The 23,508-nt window shown below is 46.8% G+C and overlaps 1 pseudogene; it reads left to right on the top strand.

Annotated features, from left to right (window-relative positions):
* Positions 1–3,216: 3,216 nt before the first annotated feature.
* LOC146171576 (uncharacterized) lies at positions 3,217–6,790 on the top strand (annotated as a pseudogene).
* Positions 6,791–23,508: the final 16,718 nt, after the last annotated feature.

Raw genomic sequence — 23,508 nt, 5'->3', positions numbered from 1 at the left:
TGTGGTGCGTCGATTTTGCTGTCTGAGAAAGAGATTGCATATCTTTCATCTTTTACATGTGCAGCCAGATAATATTTTTTCTTGAGTTTTCTTCGCATGCGGATGTGATCTGAAGTGTACATATATTCTGCTTCTCGCATGAAACTAAAAATCAGTTGGAAGTAAGCGCTCGTGTGTCTGTCTCTTGCTGTTGTCCGTTGTTTTTATGCGCTTTCCAGGTTTAACATGTCTAACCAACTCGCCCAAACGCTGCCATTAGTGATTATAAGGTTGGATAATAAGGCATAGAATGCCTGTAGAATAGTTTCTGATCAGTGCTTAGGAGAACGCTGTCAAAAGCTGTAGTCAAATGCATCATTATGAGCCATGTATTGCAGCTTTTGAACAAAAATAACTTCATAGAGAGCATCGTTATTATGCAATTTCAATTTTGTTACCATATATGCTGGCGACACATGAGCGCGCATTCATTGCAATGTAGGTAATTGTTTTAAATTTTTATTTTTTTTCGTTTGCCTTGCCACATGTAGTGCTGTTGATTTTTTTTTTATTATCTTCCACATGCACACAACGTTTCGGCAGTGTGCGATTTACGCCGCATTAGAATACGAACCCTTCCAATACAGTTCAGATTTCTTTTCTTGTCGAGTGAATTAGCTAGACATAGCGTAGAATATATGTTGCTTGCATTTTTTCTTTGAGCTGAAAAATTTTTTGCGCTGCTACACCGATGGCCAAAGTCGTTCAGTCTTTATCTGTCTGTTGCTGAAGCCCACAGCAAAGCGCTAAAGAGTACAGGAATAAGATGCAAATTTGTGTTTAGTAGATATTAGAACTGTATGGATGCGAGAGTTGGACTGTGAAAAAGGCTGACCGCCGAAGAATTGACGCGTTTGAATTGTGGTGCTGGCGAAGACTCTTGAGAGTTCCTTGGACTGCCAGACGATCAAATCAGTCGATATTGTCGACCATAAACCCTGACTGCTCATTGGAGGGTCAAATTCTAAAGTTAAAGCTCAGCTACTTTGGTCATCTGATGAGAAGAGAGGAGTCGCTGGAGAAAGATTTGATGTTGGGAAAGGTTGAGGGTCGCCGGAGAAGGGGCAGGCAGCGAACGCGATGGTTAGATGGCATCCTCGAGGCACTGCAGATGAAGTTATGTGATGTTAGGAAGATAGTGAGAGACCGGAAAGCGTGGCGTGACATGGTCCATAGGGTCACGAAAAGTCGGACACGACTGAATGACTGAACTGAACTGAGATATTACAACTGGAAGGCCTTGAAAGCAGCCCAACATATCTGTCTATAAGAACAGCTAGTATTGAGGCGTGGTATAGTCGGTGCTGATGCTGAATGCCGAAAACAGCTAGCGTAATGACGAATCATGGAGTGAGTGTTTGATTGGCTAGCACGATCGATCTCTCCCACCTCTGCTATCGCTTGAACATATGTAGGGGTCTTTCTATCGCGTAAAAAAAGGCGGAAATAATGATGCTACGCGTGCGTGTTTCCGATCATAGACAAACGTTTACAGGATGTGGATTCACCGGATATATTCGATCGTTTCTTCGTTTACTATCCAAACGTAGCCACTGGTGTTTGTTCAAGCGACTTACTCGTTCTGTTGCGTTCTTTGCATTTGAGTACCTTGCGTTTCTTGACTGCGCAGGAGTTTTTTCGTTTTTCGCGGACACGCATCTATTAAACTTTTGCTTGTCAGATGTGTGCTCGAGCTTGTGCGTATGCTTGTGCACTCGTATGCGTATATATAGACCCATAAAACGAAATTCCATGCGCGAAATTTGTTGTTGCCGAGATGTGTTCAGGATCTGTGCACTGATGTGTCTATCACTTTCAATCATCCTGGTTTGACGAGATCAGAAAAACAAATCGTCTCCACCGGGAATCGGACTCCTAGCCTCGCTAGCGCTTTAACCAACTGCGCTAAACACTGGATCGCGAAACAAGCAGCATATATAATTCTCCTTGTCTAAAGTGATGATAGCGACGAGAATGACGCCGCAATTAGTGGTAAAGACAATGATGACAGTATCAATGGTAATGACGCTGCGTTTAGTTGATAACGATAATGATACGTGATGCACCGTATGCAGCATCATTAATCTCGCCTTCGCAAATTTCGGCAGTGTAGATTCCACGTGCTGACGGAATTTTTTCAACACTTGCATGGCTAAAGTTTGGAACACTATCTGTGCTAGCTACGTCCACGCGTGATCGACATCCGGCCCTCTAGTCTGCTGGAATTGTCTCGAAGATATTATATGCAGAATTTTACATAACAATTAATCATGCCTAAAATCGTAAATGAAAGAGTACTGTACCAAAATCGTCAAGTATAATCGCAGGTCATCGGCAACAATAATTAATCAGGAAATACATATTCAGAAAAATATATTCTACATTTTCCGTGATGGGCGCTTCTGTGCATTTTGTGTGGTCAGCTCACTGAAACAGTTTTAAGACAATCTGTGCATTAATCCCAAAAAAAGATATATATGGTGTCCCAAAGTACGTATGGCATATGAATATCTTCTACCAGTTCCAGTTCAGTCGTTCAGTCGTGTCCGACTCTTCGTGACCCTATGGACCATGTCACGCAACTCAAGCAAGGCGAAAGCGGTGCCTGGGCAAATGCGGGGAAAAAAGGAAAACAGGTGAGCGGCTCGCGTAGGGTTGCCTCCTCCTCCCACCCCCCTTCTCCTCACGCTCGCTCGGCGGCCGACGCCGAGCTTCATAACCTGGTAGCTTCTCTCCGGGTCCAAAACGAGATGCTACTTGCCAAAATTGAAGCCCTTGAAACTAAAACTGCTCCTCCCCCACAACCTGCCCCCCAAGCAGAAGCCATGGAGAGCGATGCGGCGGCACCGGTGACCTCGGACTCCTTCGTGGCCATTCTTGAGGCCCGCCTTAACGCCAAATTCGAAACCCTTATCGGGACGGCAATGGAGCGTATCATTGCCAAAGTCATGGAGGCTCTTCCTACCATGATCGCTCAACATGTCGCGAATCTCCCCCGCACGTCTCGCCGGGCCGCTCCTCTCAAAAACGTATCCAGCCGGCCCTCAAAATTTTCACATCGAGAAATTGACATCGAAAATGAGGAAGATAGCTGCCCCCTCCCAGGAGCTGAATTTCAGCCCCGGGTTGATGGCTCCGGGGCCTCTACCTTCCCTCCTCTAACCCCAAAACCTGAACATGGCGGGACAACCTCGGTATAGGCGTTCCCCCTCATCTAAATTGGCCTCCCCCATCACACGTAACTCAATGGAACTGCCGAGGGCTGCGGTCTCGCCCTAAGCGGGCCGACCTTCGGCTTTTCATCTCAACTTTCGAGCATATGCCCGCCGTGGTGGCCCTTCAGGAGCCAGGAAGAGGCGCCACCCTAACAAGCTATACGACGTTTCAGCAGGACCCCTCGTCTTGTCTATGCGTTCATAAAAATTACACAGCAAATATGGTCGACTTGAACCTCCAACTTGGCTATTCCCATGTAATGGTGACTCTCCTCCCCCTCCGCAAGCAGGACCCACCACTGCACATTCTAAATGTCTACTGCCCACCCAAATTGCCGAATGTATCATTCTCGGACCTTTTCAGCCATGCGCTGAAAGCTGCGGGTCGGGACCCCCTCTTGATTGTGGGCGATTTTAACGCCCCCACTCGAGTCTGGGGGTACCGCCGTGAAGAGAAACGGGGACGCAAGTTGGCGGAGCTTGCGTCTACGTTGGGCCTCACTCTTCACACAGACCCTGTCCATCCAACACGTATAGGTAACTCCGTGACTCGGGATACGTGTCCGGATTTAACCTTTACCCACAACATTCAGTATGCTGATTGGGTCAACACTGAGGAAACCCTCGGTAGCGACCACTGTATACTAAACACTACAATTCGGACCAGACCATTAGCAAAACCCACAACACAGGCTCGACTCCCAGACTTGTCCAAATTTAGGAAAAATTACAACACAACTACATCTATATTCAAGCAAGGCTACCAGTCATGGTCCGAACAATTGGTTTCTAGCCTTCGCTCCACCGAAACCAAAATTCAGCTTTCCGAGGCGGTATCAGACGTAGATAACCACCTCCTCCACCTCTGGGAAGCGCGGCATTGCCTTGTCCGCCGGTGGCGCCGACAAAAGCATAACCGTAAACTTAAGGCTCGAATTTCCGAGCTCACCCAGCAGGCGGCCGAGTATGCGGCCCAGCTCGCAGACGCCAACTTTGTGGATCGTTGCAACACGGCGGCGCGGGAGATGTCCAGCAGGAACACCTGGCGGCTCTTCCGCGCTCTTATCGACCCAACGCAGACACACACAGAAACTCAGAAACATCTACAACGTGCCATACACAGCTTTCAGGGCAACACAACTCAGCTAGCGCACAAGTTGCGGGACCAATACTTGTGCACTACCCAGGACCCCCGCGGACCGGCGCACTCTTATGCAGGTTCAGAGAACGCTGAGCTGGATCAGCCGTTTCAGCTCCACGATCTGCGGGCGGCCCTGGCGAATATGAAACGTGGCACAGCCCCGGGTCGGGACAAAATTACTGTCAAATTACTAGCTAAATTACCCGACCCGGCCTACCAGTCCTTATTGGATTACATCAATTCAATTTGGCTTGGGGACGCGCCACTCCCCATCGATTGGAAGACTGCTCTGGTCACTTTCATTCCAAAAGCTGGCAAGGTTATCAACACGGACAACCTTCGCCCCATCTCTCTAACCTCGTGTTCGGGCAAACTAATGGAGACGATGGTGCGTGACAGGTTGTCCGAGTTCATGGAAAATCAACACATCTTCGCAGACTCCATGTTCGGATTTCGCCCGTACAGGTCCGCACAGGATGTTTTGCTACAACTTAATCGGGACGTTCTTGACCCTGTCGAATGCCCTCACAACGACAAGGTCATACTCGCCTTAGACTTGAAAGGAGCATTTGACAATGTTACTCATGAGGTAATACTCACTCATCTTTCACAAACCGGTTGCGGACGCAACGCGTTCAGATACATTCGGCAATTTTTGACAGATCGCCAATGCTACATTAAAATCCAGGACACCGAACATGGCCCGTTCCAACTTGGAACCAGAGGAACACCACAGGGTGCAGTGCTGTCTCCTCTGTTATTCAATCTGGCTATGATGCACCTGCCGGCCCAGTTGGGTGCTGTCGCTGGTGTGCAGCATGCGCTGTATGCCGATGACATCACCCTGTGGGCCACGCACGGTTCTCTTGGAGATATTGAGGCCAGCCTGCAGCAAGCGGCAACCATAGTGGACCGTTATGTTCGCCGCTGCGGCCTTCAGTGCTCCCCTCAAAAATCTGAATTTGTACACATACGCCCCTCACCAAAGTGTACGGCCAAAATTTAGCTTTTTTTAGAGACAGGATCAATTCCTGAACGAACAGAAGTCCGGGTACTGGGGCTCTTCATTCATCAACATAGACGGTCGGACACTACCTTGGCGAAACTCCGTAAGGTGGGGGACCAGGTGGGCCACATGGTCCGCCGGGTTTCTAACAAACGTGGGGGGTTGCGGTGCAAAGACGCCTTGCGGCTGGCGCATGCATTTGTGACCAGTCGAATCTTGTATTCGACTCCTTACCTCCACCTTCGGAAACAAGACGAGGATGCACTCGAAGTCGTCCTGCGCAAAATTTTTAAGTGAGCCCTCGATCTCCCCGTGAACACCTCCAACCAGCGTCTACTGGGCCTGGGCATGGTGAGTACGTTCCGGGAGATCCGAGAGGCTCACTTAACCAACCAATACACACGTCTTTCTAAAACACTGTCGGGTCGCCGCCTCCTTGCCCGGCTACACATCCAACATACCACCCTTACGGAAGATCGTGTACGCCTCCCTTTCGAGTGGAGATGCGCCCTCCACGTACGCCCTCTTCCCCAAAACATGACACGTGAAGACCACAATGGCCGGCGCCTGGCGCGGGCGGAAGCCCTGGGCCGCCATTATGGGTCGAAACCCGGCATTTACTACGTGGACGCCTCCGGCCCCCACCATGGGGGATGGTACACGGCCGCAGTTGTCCACCAGTCCAAAACTGTTAACGGGCTTACATTTCGCGCCCGTGACATAACCCACGCGGAGGAGGTCGCCATTGCGCTGGCAGCTACTCACACTGATTCTAAAACAATTATCTCCGACTCGCGAGGGGCCTGTCGGAACGTCGAGCAAGGCTGGGCACCATACTTAGCCTACCGACTACTTCAAAATTGTACCTATACCGGGGACCCCGCTTACCGGAAAATAGTATGGGCTCCTGCTCATATGGGTCTCGAAGGGAATGAGGCAGCCGACGCCGCCGCCCGCGCGCTCTCTTTCCGGCCTTCCCATCTTGACCCCCTAGATCAGGATCTCGAATTCGAACCCGCGTATTCTTTTAAAGACATTGTTCTTTACTATCAATCTTGTCATAGACTTTACCCTCGCTCGAGTAAAGGTCTATCTAAGACGGAGGAGCGGCTTCTACTCCGTTTGTATACCAACACTCTGCTGTGCCCGGCAGCACTAAAACATTTTAATCCCTCCTTCACGGGCAGTTGTCCGCACTGTGCGGAGAAGTCTTCGGACATCTACCACATGGTGTGGGCTTGCCCATCCAACCCAGCTATTCCTCTTCACCCCAACCCCACTCGGGAGGACTGGAAGGCGACCCTGCTCGGCTGCTATGACCTGCAGGCCCAAAAGGCCTTGGTCGAGCGCGCCCGGGCAGCGGCCGACGCCACTGGGGTCCCGTACTAGGGACCCCACCCAGTATCTGTAAAGTCTCCCCTACATCCACCCCTTTGAAATGAATAATTTCCGGTCTCTCACTATCTTCCTAGCATCACATAACTTCATCTGCAGTGACTCGAGGATGCCATCTAACCATCGCGTTCGCTGCCTACCCCTTCTCCGGCGACCCTCAACCTTTCCCAACATCAAATCTTTCTCCAGCGACTCCTCTCTTCTCATCAGATGACCAAAGTAGCTGAGCTTTAACTTTAGAATTTGACCCTCCAATGAGCAGTCAGGGCTTATGGTCGACAATATCGACTGATTTGATCTTCTGGCAGTCCAAGGAACTCTCAAGAGTCTTCGCCAACACCACAATTCAAACGCGTCAATTCTTCGGCGGTCAGCCTTTTTCACAGTCCAACTCTCGCATCCATACATAACAACTGGAAAGACCATAGCACGAGTTATACGGATCTTGGTTGGCAGACCAATGTCTCTGCTCTTTACTAGGTGGTCAAGGCTAACCATTGCTCTCTTTCCCAGAAGCAGGCGTCTCCTAATTTCATGGCTGCAGTCTCCTTCCGAGGTAATCTTGGAGCCCAAGAAGAGAAAATCTGTCCCAGCTTCCACTTCTTGTCCATTGATGCTCCAGGACTTGATAGGGCAAGACGCCATGATCTTTCTCTTTTTAATGTTCAGTTTAAGCCCAAACGTCTCACTCTCTTCTTGTACGCGCATCAGAAGTCTCTTGAGTTCCACTTCATTTTCTGCCATTAAAGTGGTATCATCCGCATATCTAAGGTTGTTGATACGTTTTCCAGCAATCTTCACTCAGTTGATCGTAAACTGATGTCCGGGCCAGCGAAAAATTTAGTTGGGACGAAATTAGCCCAAAACCACTGTCATATTGGGATACATGCACATTGAAAAATGTCTGTGTCAGTCAGAGCTCCTTCTACTGTTTTTTTAGCGCCGCCGCAGCCTGAAATGTGCAATGGTGACCAGCCATCAAAGGTCGTTAGACAATATTGACTACTAGAAACCGCGATATATAAAATATTGGGATGCCACCAAAGCTGACGGACAATATTGACCAATCTATGTCCATATTCCATGTTGACAAGCCACCCATACTGGCAGAACATTATTGCCCAACCTATGCCATTAGGGTGCAATGCTGGCTAGCCATCCCAGTCCATCGAACAATATTGAACAATATAATGCAATATTGTTACGATGAAATAGCAAAGGGGTGTTTATTTAGAGTGATATGGCAGTGGGATAAGGTGAAGCCTACTAGCCCCAGGCACCAACGCTTTTTCTTCTTCTTCTCCAGACCATCACAACCCTTCGTCATCATCAGTGGCGTGACATTTCCCCCCTACTCAGCCTAAGCTACAGAGGGTCTCAGCCAGGCAGGGGTCTTCACGGCTTGTGAAGGGCAGGATAGTATCCAGGGGGTAGCGTGGCGGTCTGGCATAGAGAAGGAAAAATGGACTGTACCCAGTCGTCTCATGCGTGGCGGTATTAAACGCATACGTGATGAACACTGTAAAAACAAAAACACCTTATTAGGTGTTCTCGCATGTCTATAACTAACACCCATGCACCCTTGAAAAAAAGTGGCTTCAGAGTGCCAGTACACCCTCAAAGATGGTGCTTCGGTTGGTCATAACACCCTTCTATGGGGCCAATGCACTGGGGTGTTTTCACCACCTTTACACCCTATTGCAGGGTAGAAGCAGTGGCATTGCACCCTTACACCCCTTGATAAAAATCAGTGCGGATAACGTCCATATATTGCATTCCCTAATTAAGAATTACTTTTGCCACTACACGTTCCTTAATGCTTTTCCTATGTGCACATTTGCAATCAAGCTTAATGGTATTCCTTTTAACCACCTGTAATGCCAAATGAGCATGTAAAGAGATGCTGCATGCCATTATTTTGACATCTCGAATGGCCCATGCCAGTATGATTGTTTTTTCAAATTCACAGAGCATGTTACAAAAAAATGTCACACAGAAGGAAACTGGAAGTCTTTTATTCGGCATAGAAAGGTCAGGGTTCGGGCTAGTGGGTGCTCGGGTGCTGGTGGAGGGGGGGGGGGGGGCAGGGGGGCACTTGTGTTCTGTTTCTTCATTGATGCGCGCTATGGAACCTCATTTATTTAACAATACTGCCACTCTCCACCGAGAGCCTAGCAGACGGGCAAAAACATACATGGTATGTACGTAAATACCTAAAAAAATGAAAGAAGCAAAACAGTTCCAACAAATGCAGACAACAAAGTATACAATTTTTTTCAAAAACAGAACCGAACAATGAACACAACAGCATGGTGATATTTCTGAAAAAAACAACAACAAAACGTTTAGTCGCATGCAACAATAACCGCAGTACACAATATTAATACTATGCTTTGTCAGTGTCAACGCGTGTGCTTGCATAAAATTCGGCCTTAAGCGATAAAATAATGCGTCGTGCAGCGAATCTTGGCTTCGACACGCAGACGCCCAAAAAGAGGTGCTCTTTAATGCAGCACAAATTGTCGGACCCCTTGTCATATGTCAGATTGAACAGCCAAAATCGACCCATTATTGGAACAATACCCTAAGTAGAGTCGATGACTCGAAAAAGCTTCCGCTGCTGAATGAAGGGGAAATGCTATTCAGCTTCTTTTATGCTGCTCCCAGTATATCCGACGCACGGCGTGGCAGGCTTCTCTTCCTGTTCCTTGATAAAATTGTGAAAGAAGTGCATAATAGAGCAGCTGTATAAATATGCACTGCACCTGGCAAAAAGCAAATTCAACATATTTTCTACTCTATATTTAGAATATGCCAATGCCCCTTTAGTGTAAAGCAGTGTGCTGGAAAAGGGCCCTATAGGAAACCACTGGTGGTTATCTCACAATTAACAATGCAGAGTATACTGTTATGGTTGGTTCAGGAGGCACAAAGCCAGCAGTCTGATCAAGTCATAAATGAGAGCACATAAGGTCAACCCATTTTTATTCATGCAGCATGCTGTTGCATGGTAATTTTAGATTATGCAAGCTATTTTATCAAACAAAAATGGCTACACTCATCAAAAGCACCTGGTGTAGAGAACTTCAATGCTGCCCCACAAACTTTTCATTTCACATGAACTGGAATGCTTATTATGAGTTAAAAATGCAAATAAGCAATAAACAGCACTGGAGCACGGTGTTTCCTACTAAAATATTCATAGCTGGCTAAATTGAAGGCTTCACACAAGGCCTACAGCATGCCCTGCACTGGCCAAGTAGATACTGCAGAACCAAACAAAAAAAAAAAACGTGGAAAGAGCATACTTAGTGATGAGGCACTACAAAAAAAAAAAAACACTGCATGTAATACATAACACATAATGCATTTCTGAACTTTTGCACGTCTTCTTGTGCTAAGTATGAACCAGCCAAGCCCTAGGTCATCGCAATGCTCCTTGAAGTGTTTACATTTAAGGTTTAGTAACAAGGAAAAAGTGTTCTCGCTGCTCTATGTGGCAGCTCTGAAACTTCATCACACATTATTCATTGAAAGTGTACACTGGAGCTTTGAGTTGAGCGACAATTACATGTGCAACAGCAGAGCATTACCAAACAACCAAACAGCAGAAGCTCTAAAAAATGTCAACACTGAAGCATGGCATGTTAAAACATTTTCCACGCATAGCACATTGTATGCATAGACATCCAGAACATCAGTGGTGAGCCTCAAGAGGCGGCAGGAAGCTCAAGTGTTCAAGAAGTTGTAATCGTTATAGCGGCAGGCAGTCTGAGCACATTGAAATACTAAAGGTTCAAAAACTAAAAATATGTTGACTAACTTGAAATGCAAAAATAACAATTTGGATTTATTGAGAATGTTTACTATAAATGAGAATGTCTATGACAGTGCCACATGGTTAATGCATGAAATGTTAGCATCTGTAGTTGAAGGCATTATGTTTATACAGCATGAACCTTGAAACACAGCAGTATTTTCTCCCAACCAATGTGGTGAACCTAATCTCAGAAGAATTAAAATTATTACATCATTTCAAACTTGGCTAGCAAATTACAGCATTTTTTTAAAACAACTATTAAACTGCATTACCCACCTTCAGAAGCCTGTAGGATACGACAGTGTGGCAAATATTTCTTTTGAAGCAGTCTCAGATTATATATTCCAGATATTTAGGAACATATGTTAGGTACTAGCATGCATGAGCAGGTTGAGAGACCCCTTTCCAGCAAATGCTAAACCCCACCAAGCTGCCTGCAAGAGCCATCTGATAAAGCACTGCTGGTCCACTGCAGCAGAGTGCTTAGTCAAATGGCACACTGCACCAATCATGACATTACCCGTCCTTCATCAGGTGACTCTTGTATGCAATACGACGTGGTAAGCATGTGATGGCAGGAGTCTCTTAAAAGTGCTTTTGATTGTACTTACAGTGCAAATAATCCTTTCACAGCAATGAATTCACAGTTGTGATGAAAACTTGTGTAGTATTTCTATTTGAATTATGAATCACTAATACATATTACAAGTTAGACGTTAAACCATTTTAGAAACAAAGAAAATTCGCTAATAATGTCGGTTTCAAGTAGGTTTCCTGAATATTCAAATGACAAAGAGAAAACTTAGAAATGATACAAACAACATCCAGAGCTCCCGGCTGGTTCCCAATGTTTGCCAAGAGTTGCATAATGCATACTGTCTGTACATCTACAATAGAAATTAGCAACACAACAATGGTGTACCTCCTTGCAGGTAAAAAGAGACAGCCGAGTTTTCAGGCGATAATTTATTGTCTAATTTAGGAAGGCAAATAAACAAAATTCAAAACATGTAGAGGCACGCAAACTGAAAGCCAAACATCTGACAGCAAAAATTAGCAAAGCTTGTGAAGATTCGAATCAGGTATCACCTAATTCTCTGCTACTAGTTGAACAGATTCGAAAAGGCTGCACCATTACAATGAAGAAGAACAATAGGTAATTTAAATTTAGCTAATGCGAAAATTGTTACATATGAAGAAATGCACAGGCTAGTTATGGTTTTATTATTCTTTCTGATGCTCAGCCATGTTTTAGTATGTCTATAAGGCAATGCAAAATGGCAAAAATGTAGGCATTTAGCGAAAAACTGCCGATTAGATAGCACATGCAGCAAACAGAACTAAACAGCTTAATACTTACGCTTCTTTCTCCTTTCACGCATTCCCTCAGAACATACTTCGAGCACCCGGGCAATGTCCTTTTTTCTTGCACGAATGGTGTCCTTCAAAACCAAGACAAGTGTCTTGTTAAGGCCAATTTCAACTGCCTCTTTGCCGTCCTTCTTGATCAGCATGTTGACGTCATGTAAGAACTGCAAGTTTGTGTGAATGGTAGCCATAAAGAATTCATTTTACTCAATGTTTCAAGTAACTGAATATTAAAAATCATTGTACAAAAGCTAAGGCAATTGATGCCTTTGTACATATCTAAAAAAAAACTGGCATTAGCAAGCAGCAAATACAAATATTTACTAAGGTTAGAAAACTGCAAAAACCATCAGTATTTTGCCACTCATCGCCAAACTGCAAGCAATATTAAGGAAAGTCTAATATAAAAAATAACAAAGCAAAAATTATAATCCTCCTTCCCTCAACTTGGCACACGGCTGAATGGCAATAAAATATGTAATATATCTCTAAACTAAGGGTCCCCGCTCAGCTTTAAAAAGTAGGCTTCAATTCTTAGAGACAATCTACAGACATGCATCGTTAGCATATGAAAGTCAAATTGTTTTCTGGGCCCTTTAAATCAGTAAACTGCTTTCAACACATACATTACAAATTTTTTAATAACAGTAAGTCACAAATTTGCCTGCAATATGCGCACTGTGATGAGCAAAGAAGGTAAACATATGCGACTAAGGCTATGATAAGCGCTTCATATGTACATTTAAGCAAAAGACAAAAAAAAAGTAAACATCTGGTCAGAATCAAACTCTGTAATAGCAACATCCGGTACAATATTTGGCCACGGAATTCAAGCTGTCGACCTCTACTTGAATGCTGAGGCATCAGTATCGAATATCCATTTATTCTAGTCTAAAGACACTACAAAAATCAAGTAATGCGGTCAAACAGTTATGTTGAAATGTGACCACAAAAATAAAGAAAACTGGATGGTTTGAACCCCATCAGCTGACTTAGCACGTGTACAAGAGCCTTAATTGAAGTCTTGCTGAAAATAAAATACGTACCTAAATGATTCTTCGAGAGCGAAAGTAAACGCCATAACAAAAGCAGCATAATAAAAATGCAAATTCACACTCCATGCAACCGCAAAATATGGTCCTCGTAAAATGAAAAATGCTCCCATTGTGATTAAAAAAGGCAAATCCAGACGCGGGGAGTTAACATAGGCTGATGATAGCGGCATATAGTTTACGCAGTTTGGAATAAACTATTATGCAATCAGGCCGGCCGACCAGCGCACTTCGATGCCGAGAGCACGAGCGCAGAGGCGTGCCGCGCTGAACGGCCGCCGAGAACGAACATAGGCTCCTCGAACAAAAAGTTTAAACAGAAGGGCTGCGGGAGGACGCTCCCCGAGCAGCAGGACGGCGCGCGCCTATGCTCCGAGTAAATAAAAAAAAAAGGGGGGGGGGGGTCGCAGCGCTCCGAGTGCAAGAAGACGACGAAGCATGAAAGAGGTTTCAGGAGAGCGAGCGCGAAGTGTAAGAGATAACGGAGGAGGGGGGAGTCGAGAGTGCTAGGAGAATTAAGGTAGTACGCCAACATGACCTTGCCGCACGAACGGAAACGTTAGAACAAAACCGAGTCGTTGCGAACGGAGCGCAAGTATCAAACTGTCAAGAAACGAAAATCGTTTCATGAACCTCCTGCGCGTACAAAATGCAAGGAAACGTAGAACATACATTATTTCTGCTCAAGAAAGTTGAGACTGATGTTCTTGCGCGAAATCTGTGTAACTCGCCGCGACATCTACCACATGTGCGATGTCATTTTGGCAGCCAGGTGAAAACAAGCGCGTGGCTCACGTTTTCATTTCAGCATATTCTGTAGCGTTCCGGCACAAAAAGACACAGAATGCAGCAATCCGGTAGGACACTCTTCCCACAAAGCGCAATATGCGTGAGAATAGACTTACCTTTACAGACGATTGCGTCAGCCGCAAAGTACGCTGTCCGCCTTCGTATCATCGGCACCGAAACAACCAGTGCGATTTCAGCGCGTGTGCAATGTAGTTGGCGCATATACATCTTAGTCACGCAGAAAAAAAAACCGTCCATGCCTTCTTCTTTCGAACATCTCAAACATAAAGCGGTGCAGCAGTCCTTCGGCCTGAGCAAAGCAAAAAGAAGCCCGGACACTTGCCGACACGATAAATGCCCGTTTGCGTTAAACACCACATGTAGAAGGCACTTCACAAGCGTACACACTTCTGTAACACATATGCATGGGAAATGCAACACATTTCACTAGGGTACACAATCGAAGAAGCACATTCAGCATTCGCCGAAACGTGGTCGAAACGCACCCCACAATGCTAACGGCCATATTGTGAAATTTGAAAAGAGCGTTCGTAGCTACCGGCGGCCTCCTGGCGGTGAAATTTTGTTTCAGTTTCTGTTTCATTTTTAGAAAGCACTCGTGTGTAATTTTAATTTTAGCGTTACTTTTGGTGCTTTATTTAGGTGTTGGGTTATATTAGCAGCGCCGCTTGTGTATAAAAGGCTACGAAGTTACGCAGCCATATACCCCCACCATGTTAGGTGATATTGCTTGCCCGTAACACCCTAAGGCATATTCTCCAACCAAAGCACCCCTTTGGCATGCAAGAGGTGATATTGCTTGCCCGTAACACCCTAAGGCATATTCTCCAACCAAAGCACCCCTTTGGCATGCAAGAGGTGATTTCCAATGGCACGAACACCCTAGACTCAGGGTGTAAGGGTGTTTTGAATCAGACAATTGCCCAAAAAGGTGTTTTTGTTTTTACAGTGAAGGGTAGTATGGTGTCCCAGTTCTTATGCCCTGCGTCCACATACATGGCTAGCATGTTGATAAGCGTTCTGTTGACGCGCTCAGTCAAGCCATTTGTCTGGGGATGGTATGGCGTCGAGTGTCGGAAAGTTACGGAGCATAAACGCATGAGCTCTTCAATAACATCAGCAGTGAATTGTCGGCCCCGATCAGTGATGACAATTCGTGGCGGCCCGTGTCGTAAGATGACTGAGTGCAGCAAGAAAAGCGACACCTGATGCGCCGTAGCAGATGTAAGAGCGGCGGTTTCACAGTAACGTGTGAGATAGTCCACGCAGATTACAATCCAGCGATTTTCATCTACGGACTTCGGAAACGGACCTACGAGGTCAATGCCTACTTTATCAAACGGAGCTGTCGGGGTCTTCACAGGGTACAGCAAGCCAGATGGAGTTGCAGTTGGACATTTGTGGCGTTGACATTGCTCGCAACTGGCAACGTATTGTTCAATCGTCGAGCGCATTCTGGGCCAGTAAAATCTTTCTTGAGCACGATGGAGTGTTCGAACCGATCTCAAATGCCCAGAAGTTGGATCATCATGCATAACATGCAATACGTCCGTGCACAGTGTCTTGGGAACTACGAGTAAGTATCGCTGGCCGACAGACGAATAACTCTTTTTCCATAGGAGGCCATCACGCACACAAAAACGGCTTGTAGGTACGCTGGCTTCGGCGGCGGCAAAGAGAGGCTGCAGACTGCTATCATTTTGCTGTTCCGTTTTGAAAACACTCGTGTCGGGGAACGCTGGCTCGATTGTCGATATATAATTGTCGAAATTGTCACTGTCAGGTCCAGTCGTGGCCATTGGCATCCTAGAAAAACAATCTGCGTCTGCATGACGCCTCCCGCTTTTGTACACCACGGCAAATCATATTCCTGTAACCGGAGGACCCAGCGTGCGAGGCGACCACATGGGTCTCGAAGGTTCCGCAGCTAACAGAGTGAATGATGGTCAGTTACGATAGTAAATGACCGTCCGTACAAATATGAACGGAAACGCTGCACAGCGAAAACTACAGCCAGGCATTCCTGTTCGGTGACTGTAGTTTCGCTCCGGCTTGCTCAGGGTACGACTTGCGTACGCGATAACATGCTCTCGTTCATCCTGCCGTTGGACAAGGACTGCCCCGAGACCAATTCCACTAGCGTCCGTGTGAACTTCTGTCACTGCAGCAGGATCAAAGTGACGTAGGATGGGTTTCGATATTAAAAGAAACTTCAGCTGACGAAATGACGCTTCGCAGTCTCGTGTCCAGTCAAAAGTGGAGGTTTTGTTGAGAAGGCACGTCAATGGCTAAGCAACGTCAGCAAAGCGATGTATAAAGCGTCTAAAATACGAACACAACCCTAGAAAACTGCGCAACTCCTTCACTGTCTGCGGGGGTTTAAAAGACTCAACAGCGGCAGTTTTCTGGGGATCCGGCATTACACCATCACCATTGACAAGGTGTCCTAGCACCAGCGCTTGGCGCTCTCCAAAGCGGCACTTTTTCGAGTTTAGAATTAGGGCGGCGTAGTGCAGACAATTCAAGACGCGTACTAGACGGTCATTGTGTTCTTGGAAGGATTTCCCAAATATGACTACATCGTCCAGATAGCAAAGACAAATGTCCCATTTTAAGCCGCGCAAAACTGTGTCCATAAAGCGTTCAAATGTGGCTGGCGCATTACACAGCCCGAATGGCATAATATTAAACTCATAAAGGCCATCTGGCGTTACGAAGGCTGTTTTTTTCTTATCCGCAGGGTCCATTGGAATTTGCCAGTAGCCAGATCTGAGATCAAGACAAGAAAAATAGGACGCACCAGAGAGGCAGTCGAGGGCATCGTCTATGCGAGGAAGAGGATAGACGTCCTTTTTCGTAACAGAATTTAGACGCCGATAATCGACGCAGAATCGCCACGAACCGTCTTTCTTGCGTACAAGAATAACAGGGGCAGCCCAGGGGCTAGATGACTCCTGTATCACCTTCTTCCGTAGCATGTCCTCCACTTGCTCATGAATGACTTTGCGCTCAGATGGGGACACGCGATATGGCTTTTGACGAATGGGACGAGCCGAACCAGTGTCGATAGTATGATGGGTTCGATGTGCAGGGCGAGAGGTCGGTCCATCTGTTTGAGAAAAGTCAAACATAGGCGAAAAGGGTAGAAGAATATCCACAAGAGTACGGCGTTGAGGTGAGCTGAGATCGGCGCTGATCATGCGGAAAATCGAAGTTTCATCAGTAGGCAGAGGTACAGTGGCACTCGTAGCATCTGTGACCAAAGCAATGATGTGGGGCGCATCGGGTTCACAGGAGGCAAGCTTCAATCCCATTGGTAAAACTGCGGGCTCGGACGATGGATTGATTGTCCATAACGAGGCACTACCGTGATGCACGGAGATCATACAGTGAGGGTAACAACATTTTTCTTCAGGCATGCTGAGTGAACAGGGTGCACCACGGCCTGAAATGAAACCTGGTCAAGAAGTGGAGCGGACACGGGGACGAACATGGCAGACAAAGGTGGAACTACTGTGTCTTCGGTAATACTAAAAACTGTTTCTTCATTGCGGCCACTTTCAAAAAGAGTCGGCAGATGCAAGCCGTCAGAATGAACCTCTTGACTTCGGCAGTCCATGGTAGCGCCACAAAACTTCAAGAAGTCCATTCCTAAAATGATGTCAAGCGTAGAGTGGGGTAAAACTACGAATTCGGCTTGAAAAATTGCACCACCCACAGACACTTGCGCACTACACACCCAGTGGCCGCAACGCCTCTCCACTCACACCACAAAACGCTGAAGCACGGTCATATTCAAACATCACTTTGCGTCCCAACAAGCGCCTAAACTGATTACTTATCACAGACACAGTCGCACCTGTATCCACCAAAGCTAATGTATACACACCATCAATAAACACACGAATTTTGTTTTTGAGCATTATAGTTGGAGGGATGTTGGCACACAGCACATTTCCAGCGGCCTCACCCCCATTGGTCGCGCTGGTTAGTTTTCCTGCTGAGGATGCTGAGGCGACATGGAGCACCGTCGTGGTGATGGAGAACGACGCGCACGGAAGGCGGGTGGTGGAGTAACACTTCTATCAGATGCAGGGGAGTGGTCGCGGATATTCTCGTTATGGATGTTGCGGTAATACCCACGCTGAGTATTTGATTGTTGAAAAACGGGATTGTATTGCCGATTGTTGGGTACTGTTGAAAGCGCCGGACGGTTATAGCGAGGTGGGAACCTACTGCGGCAGTATCTGGCGATGTGACCTTCGACGCCGCAGCGGTAGCATATCGGCGGGGAAGGTAAAAAATGCTGTTGCGAATAAGAGCAGGGAACAGCTGGGTGCGTCGTAGGTCTGGCTGAATGCTCATACTGCTCAGGAATCCTGGTAGATCGAATGGAAGATCTATGTGCACTTGAGGCGACGTCATACCTTGGGGCGTCAGGCACCGACGCATTCCGGTTGGCGAAATGCATAGGAGGATAGTCAATGGAAGCTGCAACTTCAGGAGCTTGTGGGAAAGGCTGAATGGTAATCGCTTGTGGTGGTGAAGCCGGCCGTCTAGATACCCTCTGGACAGAGACCTCAGCAGATTCGTGCAGGGGAAGTGGGTTGAGACGCAGGAGTTCTTCCCGCACGATTTGCCAGACCGTCGACGGAAGATCTAGTTGGGCGTGGTCATCAAGGCTGGCCACGGTAGGCATGTTGGCCAGCCGCCCAAATTTTGGCACAATACGACGCGTTTTCAGAGCTTGAAAAGCGCGGATGTGTTTATTGACATCGGAGACGGTTTCAAGGCTGTCTTTGGCGATTAAAAAGTTGTACACGTCAGCCGCGATACCCTTCAAAATGCGGCCGACTCTGTCTTCTTCGGGCGTGTTGGAATTGACACATCTACACAATCTGGGGATCTCTTCTGTATAAGTGGTACAAGTTTCATCCGGCAATTGAGCTCTTAGGGCAAGGGTCTGCTCAGCCCGCTTTTTAATCGGTACAGAGTCACCAAAACGCTGTTTGATCTTGGTGCCAACCGTTCCCAAGTTGTCAAATTGTCCTCGTTATTCTGGAACCATGTCATAGCCGTGTGAGTTAGAAAGAAGACGACATTTGTGAGCATGGTGATAGGGTCCCACCGGTTGTACCGACTAACTCGTTCATAATGTAGTAGCCACTTCTCAACGTCCTCACCTTCCTCTACTGCAAACGGTCGTGGTTCCCGGTAAGGCTGACAGGGAATAGAGCTGGAGGGGGCAGGCCTGTCACCAGCCTGGCTTGCAGCGTCGCGGCTGGCGCGGTTAGAATCGGTGTGGTCCATGATGGTTGGAAGCGGTGGCAGTCCAGCAAGGCGGCGACTACGTCGAAACTCCTGTTGTTCTTGCTGCGCCGTCCTTAGGGATCGAACGGAGCACCTTCCACCAAGTTGTTACGATGAAATAGCAAAGGGGTGGTTATTTACAGTGATATGGCAGTGGGATAAGGTGAAGCCTACTAGCCCCAGGCACCAACGCTTTTTCCTCTTCTTCTCCCAGACCATCACAACCCTTCGTCGTCGTCAGTGGCGTGAAAATATGTATACATTGTTGGCAGGCCACCATGACAGGCGGGTCACTATTGTCCAATATATGCAAAGATTTATTTATAGCTGACAAGACAACCATAATGGCCGCACAATATTAACCAATTTATGCCATTATATGTACAATGCTGGCCAGCCATCAAAGCTCATTAGAAAATATTGACCATTATAAACCAAGATATATGCAATGTTGATATGCCACCAAAGCTGGTGGGGCAATATTGACCACTGCATGCCAAAATATATTAAATTTTAACAAGACAACCATAATGGCCGGACAAATTAACCAAGCTATGCCATGATATCTCCAATGCTGGTTAGCCATCAGAGTCCATCAAACAATATTGAGCACTATAAGCCGATCTGTATACATTGTTGGCAGGCCACCATGACTGTCCGAACAATATTGACCAATGCATGCCAATATATATTTAATGCTGACAAGACAGCCATATTGGCAAAACATTATTGCCCAACCTATGCCATGATATGTGCAATGCTGGCCAGCCATCAAGGCTCATTAGGCAATATCGACCAGTAGAAACCTAGATATTACAATGTTAGGAAGCCGCCAAAGTTGGTTGAACATTATTGACCACTGTATGCCTAGATATACTCAATATTGAGAAGCCGTTGTTATTGACCGGACAATATTTACCAGATTACACCATGGTATGGAAGATATTGGCGAACCATTGTAGATGGTTGGCCCATAATGACCAGGTTGTCTCATTTTGTATACAATAATGGCAAGCGGTTCATATGCGTGGGCATTATTGACCGCTGTTAGCCGGTTGAAAGCCAATAACAGATATGGGTGAAGTTCACTGGGCCAATAATGCTTATGATATTGCATGGCTGCGCATTATTGGTAGCTCATTGGCACCATTGGGCCACTTGTAGGCCAGTAATCCGCAATCAATCCCCAATATTGGGCTGATGGCTGGTGCTGCCTGGGTAGGCTCCCCAACCCCAACCACATCAACTGGATGGAAGCTGTGGCATCGTCCACGCTTGGGCCTGGCATTGGCAAAATGGTCAACGCTTGACTTTCTTTGAGAATCTGCAGGTTTGATAACTCAGGAATTTTGTCAAAGCCAGTAGATTTTCTTTTTGTGTAGTGTGTCATGGGGTGAAGCGGTTATCACTCTACAATTTGTTTGCGAAAGACCTCGTTCGAAAGTGGCCATGGACTGAGCAAATTAGGGAAAGCAGAGTTGATATTGCTTTGTGAAGAGTTCGGCATTGAAGTCGGGGAAAGCCTTAGAGAGCCGAGATTTGTGCGGCCAATTCGGGAGTGGGGAACTGAGGAGGATGAAATTTCCGAGACCTGGGATTTCATAAAAGATATCTTCAGGGAGATTGAGGAAGAGGCCCTCAGGATTAAGAGCGCTAAGAAAGGGAATTGGAGCTCAAAACATTTGATTTACTAATCGCAGAGATAAAGCGTACCGGAAGTACCGGATAAAGCGTACCGGGAACATTTCACGCGGAAACCCGAAATTGAAAAGTTTATTTGAGCAGAACGAATTGCGGTGCGCAAACACTAAAGTACTGTGTCCCATCGCTATTAAATTCCTATTTGTCTAATAATATCGACATTTTACAGCTGAATGTTAAGGAGCTTCAGAACATTTTCTTTCGGTATTAGTATTGTATACCTTTTGGAAATGATGATTTTCTTCTGGTGTTATCTTGTGATGATATCAATTCTCATGCATTAGTATATATATATATATATATTTTTTTTTTGATGCTGTGTGTGCATGTGACTGAACTGATTTCAAATGCAAGGTTTCCTAATTTTTCAATTTCTTAGACTCCGCTACGGCCCAGAACTTTTGTTTGCCACTGCACATTGCTGTCGACCTTATGCAGTGTCCACGCCAATATCTTTTGTGTAACCAGTATTTTCCATTGGTATTGTATGCTTTGCTGTCAAGTGCCACCTGTCGCTCTGTCGCTCTTATGTAGGGGGGGGCGAAGGGCAGTCAAGCTGCGGCCGCAGCTTTTAGCCTCGTCACCCACCATCGTTGATGTTAAATAAAGCTTATCGTATTGTAAATAATGTGACTCGTAATCAGGCAAGCTCGGTCGACACAAAAATCTAAATCACAGATCAGCAACTGCAACGAAGAGGATCGGAGCAAGAGCGCGTCCGATTCTGATCGAGGGTAGCCATAGCCAGGCGCAGGTTAATACAAATGAGGAAGCCAAAACTGGCACGGGAAATGCATCGGCTTATGCGCCGCCTGGAGAGAAAAGTGCAACAAGTAGCACAGAGAAAGAGGCGATTAAGAAGAGGGATTTTAAAGCTAGAAAACCGGTCGTCTGTTTCGGTCGCCAAGAGCCTGGCCATATTGTGACCGGTTGCCGAAAGCCAAGAGTTACCTTTTCGTCTCAGTCTAATGGCGACAAGTCGCGAGTCATCCAGCCCTCTTGGAGCGAGCGAGCGATAAAAGGAAAACCACTTAAAGTTCCCCGTAACTTGGCTGCTAAAAACGACGTTGTCCGCCCATTAGATGTTCGGCCTGAAGAACTAACAGGCCAGCCTGCCAGCGAAAGACATGTATATCAGGAGAATAATGTAAGCGTGCCGATTGCCCGCATCGAGATCGAGGGGACATTCGGAGTCCCTCAGACAGATTGAACCGTCTCGCAAAACCTGCCGAAACATTATCCGTACAGGTTCTCTAATCGCTCGGATATGTTGCTTAAAGAAAATGGCCTTTGTTTTGAAGACGACGCTGTTCGGGATCCCACACGATTGCGGCCTCAGGATAGCGGAGTGCAAGCGAGGCGCGGGAATGAAGAGGTCAGTAAAGACGCTGAAAGCTAAGGGGACTTTCATAGTCACGTGAAAGAGCAGGAGGTGCGAGTAATTTACCCTGCGAGGGAGGCTGGTAGCTTATCCTGTGAGGTCTCTGCGAGAAATAGTGACGCGCCAGTGGAAGTTACAGAAGGGCGGCATCACATGGAGAAGGCCACACAGGAGGATTTCAAGGCAGATAAGAACGTTCAGGTCACTTTTAATGCCAAGTGGAAAACCAAGAGGCTATGTAAGCGGAATGAATCGGCACCTCAGCGATCTAGGTTGCGCACGCGTCGCGTGAGAACACAAGGCATTCGCATATCTGTTTGTTCAAGGCCCCTCAGCATTTCGAGTATGTCTTCCCCTAACATGAGACACGCAGGTAGTTGTCCTTTGTCGGGCGACATGTGTCGTTTGCTGAGGAGGGTCCATTGCTGTCATGCGAAAGGAGCACACGATAAGCGCGAAGCATGTATCAAAGCCAGCAACGGTGCTAGCAGGCCGTAGAGGCTGTTGTAGATATAATTGTTCAAAGAAAAAATCTGCATGTGTGCCGAGACACCACAGTGGTTGTCTAATAACCGGTGGCATGAGGAAGCTGCGAAAAAGAGTGCTTAGCTCCTGTGTGAAAAGAAAGGAAGCTAAGCGCGCGCAGCAGAGGCTAAGGGTAACTACGGCGCTATCAAAGGCAGGCCGTAGACGCTTTTCTAAACGTTCGAGACCCCTCAGCATTTCTAACATGTGTTCAGGCAGAGCTTGCGTAAAAGGAGCCCAAGCGAAGTGCGCGCAGCGAAGACTAAAGTCAAATGCGGCACGATCGAACCCTGGCCGCAAATTCCTTAGCACAACAAAAAGTGCAAGCCCCCGTGCTATTTGGAAAATGTCTACCTTTACATCGAAACAATGTTATTCCGTGAGAGCTAAATTTTGTCGCTTCCTGCGGAGGGCGCACAGCTGCCGCATGAAAGGCGCACAAGTAAAGCGCGCACAGCGTCGACAAAACCCCCTGCGGTAGTTGCAGGCCGTAGCGGCATCTGGAGGCCCCTAGATTCTTCGAGCATGGCTACCTCCAGACACTCAGGTCTCCTGAAAGGTTGCATGTGTCGCTTTGTACACGGGGCAGGCTGAGCTTGCGTAAAAGGAGCCCAAGCGAAGTGCGCGCAGCGAAGACTAAAGTCAAATGCGGCACGATCGAACCCTGGCCGCAAATTCCTTATCACAACAAAAAGTGCAAGCCCCCGTGCTATTTGGAAAATGTCTACCTTTACATCGAAACAAT

The sequence above is a fragment of the Amblyomma maculatum genome, unplaced genomic scaffold, assembly GCF_055883805.1.
Source record: "Amblyomma maculatum isolate TAMU_Amacu unplaced genomic scaffold, ASM5588380v1 scaffold_19, whole genome shotgun sequence".
In the NCBI taxonomy this organism is placed as follows: Eukaryota; Metazoa; Arthropoda; class Arachnida; order Ixodida; family Ixodidae; genus Amblyomma; species Amblyomma maculatum.
The sequence above is the reverse complement of the archived record's forward strand: the minus strand, read 5'-3'. Positions and strand labels throughout refer to the sequence as shown.